This window comes from Silurus meridionalis, chromosome 15 (assembly GCF_014805685.1).
Source record: "Silurus meridionalis isolate SWU-2019-XX chromosome 15, ASM1480568v1, whole genome shotgun sequence".
Lineage (NCBI taxonomy): Eukaryota > Metazoa > Chordata > Actinopteri > Siluriformes > Siluridae > Silurus > Silurus meridionalis.
In genome coordinates this window covers 22250677-22254628 of record NC_060898.1, presented here as the reverse complement: position 1 = coordinate 22254628, position 3952 = coordinate 22250677, and positions in this window count along the sequence as shown.

Genomic DNA, 3952 nt, shown 5'->3' with positions numbered 1-3952 from the left:
CAACACCGAAAATCCCTTTACGCAGCACTCACACTATTACCATTCTTTTATAATTCTTTCACTGCTTTATTCTAACTAACGGCAAAAGGGTTCGAAACAATCACAGATGTCCCAACTCCTAGTTTAAAAACATCCTATTTTCCTGCGCCAAATTGTAGATGCTATGTAAAACATCGAAGTGACGAGTTTGTCGCTTACGTCGTAGCAGCTATAAACAGTAGTATCTCTTTACATTTTTATTGATAGTAAAACTTTCTTTCAGCTTCTCCCATTAGGGGGCGCCACAGCGGATCATCCGCATGTTTGATTTGGCACATGTTTTTATGCTGGATGCCCTTCCTAACGCAAACCTCCCCATTTATCCAGGCTTGGGACCTATCCCATTTATCCAGGCTTGGGACCTATCCAGGCTTGGGACCGGCATTAAGAGTGGCTGGGGTTGGTTCCCTGACCGGGGATCGAACCCGGGCCGCAGTGGTTAGAGCGTCGCTTCCTAACCACTAGACCAGGGACCCTACGTTGTTATTGATAGTAATAATAACAAAAACCGAGCTTTAGTCCGGACATTATAGGGATACATTTTTTTAATTCAAACGTGTATTCTGAATCTGTTGGTTTGTATAAAGCTGCTTTTTGATAGTCCATTGTTAAATGCAAATAAAATACTGGAGACTCCTTCCCTAAACGGTTTATAAACAGCAGAAATTATAATTCTTTACTAACTAATTAATTAAAAACTTTCACTTGCGGCTGGATCGAAAGTTGCTGCGTAAACCAAGCAGTTTGCATAATCCAAAGTTGATGTAAAAACCCTTTTATTTACTTCACCTAAATAAGAACATTAACGAAGCATTATTCAACCCTACAAGTGCTTATTGATTCATTAGGAATAAGTGTTCTTGCCTTGGTGTCTTGCTTCTGCACACATTCTCCACGTATTCCTTGCGTGGGGACGTTTTCTGGAGTAGCCGCGGGTTGTGTATTGTCTTTCAGCGCTATGGGTTTGAGGCGGCGAGTGGGGCGAGTGGGGTGGGCTGCCTGCCTCTTGCGTGTGTTTTTACTTTAATTTGTCTGAGCTATTTGTTGAGTGGTTCAGTGAAGCGTGTGGTGACAGATGATGTGAATTATTGATCGCAGCTTTCCTGTAGCTGAGTGTAGCGGGCCTTGTCCTTTTGCCTCTCTCCACCCATCACTCCTTCCCTTCTTCCCTCCTTATCTCTGCTTTCACTCTGCCAGAACTGCTCAGCTTGCCCTTTGCTCTTGCACTGGCTGCTCGACTAGAACTTTGACTCAAGTGAGATGAGAAGAATGGAGATGTGGCTGAGGGAGAATCTCCTGTGCTGAGTGCTAAACATTGATTTCTGCCCTTTGCAGGTTGTTGTGGATTTCATGCCCCTGGAACAAAGTGGCAGTCAGGAAGTTCTTTTTGGTTAAAGTATTCTTCCTTCTCCTTGTTAGAGCCCAGAAGGAACTTTGGAGGGTTGGATGTTGGAGGGTTGGAAGTTGAACAAATTTTTCCTACCATTCATTCTAATCATATATCATTTGTCCATCTTGATCATGATTGCAGGAGTCTATCCTGAGGGGACTTCACGTAAGGCCAACCAAGTCATGTTCTGTCATGTATTCGGGAGGTGAAGAAAACCGTACAACCTGGCGGAAACCTTTTCAGACAATGCACTATATAGAAGACAGACAGTAACCTGAACTCAAGAGCAAACATCCTAGAACTGTGATGTTTCAGAAGTAGTTATACACTATATGGACAAAAGTATTGGCACTTTTTTATATATGGCCTTTCCAGCCATGTTTGGTTCTCCTACAAACTGTTAAGACAAAGCTGGAGCCACACAATTGTACAGGACGTCTTTGGATGCAGTATAATAAAATGCATTACTTGAACTATGAAACCCAAACCTGTTACAGAATGGCAATGCCCCTGTGAACAGTACCTGACTTTATTAACACCCTTGTGTCTGATAAAAACAAATGTCCACAAGCCCCCTTCAAAATCTAGTGGAACATCTTCCCAGAAGAGTGGAGTTAATTAAAAGAGCAAATTGGGACTAAATGTGGAATGCAATGCTCAAAAAGCACATAACAGGTGTAAGGACCAAACTTTTGTCAAAATAGTGTAGCTATTGCCCTTGATAAAAATCATGAGTTCAAATCCCAGCACCACCAGCTGACACTATTGGTTCCTTGATCAGGGCCTCAATTGTATCCTGAGTTGATTTGGTTTAAATTATCAACTGAATGAATTAAATGTAAATTATATCTTCTGCACCACCATAACACCATACTATTGAGCTCCTAAATAGTACAAACCCCCCCAAAACACATACAATAATACAATGCAAGTTAATATATCTGTCAAATCTGAGTAATCAAGTACCAAACAATGACCTCAAATGACCAACTTGGGTTTTCTGAAAGTGTCTTTGGAGGTAAATGTTCTTCGAGTACCATTAGTGATTTTATTTGGACCCTCTCTGGGAAAAAACCTCTGTTGTAGGGTTCTACAGAGATCTATGAATAGTTGCCCCAAATGCTGAATGTTTCTATGTAATACACCGATCAGGCATATTATTATGACATTATAACACTTATCTCTTCATCATACCACCTGTAACTGAGTGGATATATCTATTAGACTTCAAGTGAACATTTTGTATGTTAGAAGCAGGAAAAATGGGCGAGGGTAAGGATTTGGGAGAGTTTGACAAATTGTTACGTCTAGACGTCTGGGTCAGAGCATCTCCAGCTCTTGTGGATGTTCCTGGTCTGCAGTGGTCAGTGTCTATCGAAAGTGCTCCAAGGAAGGAACAGTGGTGAACCGGTGACAGGGTGCACGTGAGGAGCGAAGGCTGGTCCGTGTGGTCTGATCCAACAGACAAGTTCCTGTAGCTCAAACTGCTGAAGAAGTTCATGCTGTTGATGCTCGATGGGTCAGAACTGTTTGGGCAGTAAAAGTGGTTCAACACAATGTTAGGCAGGTGGTCATAATGTTATGCCTGATTGGTTTATAATGTTTAGTGTATTTGTTTTTTTTTTTATATTTTTCTTTATAGTTACACACAAAATCCTAGTCTTAGGGGCCCCTGATTTTATCTGTCCATGCCATGCATTTTCTTTTTTTTTAAAGCTAAAAAAAAGCAGCCCAAAGTGCTCATCTTTATTTGTCTCTCTGCCTTGAGTCTGACATGTCTCTTTTCTGGACCATTAGTGGGGACCCTCTAATGTTGAGCTAGTGCAATGGGGACCTTGTCTTGGTGATGGCATCCATGATGAAAAAAAGACAACAATTACCTTCCTGCAAAAACGTTCAGCTTCATTAATATTTCAGGTGAGCCCTCATCCTTTTGGGCTGTTGTTCCTCCCTGCTGGCAGAAAAAGCTTTCTCGCTTTGAGTTGCCTTTAACCCAGAGAGCTTCCTGCCCTGTGCCAGTGTGTGTCCCGGTGCAGAGGGCAGTGAAGTGCAAACGGCGGCTCTGCTTCCACACCCTCTTCGCAGACGTCTGCTGACCATCACCGTGCTTTGTAAGAAAGCGACTCATTCTGGTGATGATTAGCTGATTATTATTTTATGAGGCCATTCAGCTGGGCCGCTGCCCCCACCGTCCTGCCACTCTCTTCGCCTGCTGCTTCTTTACCTCAGTCTGATGCATCTTGATTTCTCCATTAGGCAGAATTCCAAAGCCACCAGCACTCTTCCATGAACATATTTAACCTCAATCCTTTGGGGCTTACCTTGTGTTTGGGCGGTCCTTCCCCAGGATTATGAATGTCCTAAAGAAGAACTACTTTTAAAGCCAAAATCATAACATTTTAACACTACGGCGTATTAATATTAGCTGTTTTGTTTGCATTTCAAGGATCTTTGTGCACTGCAAAGACACTATATTACTGACCAGCTGAAATGTTTTATGTATGTTCCTAAATTCATGTTTGT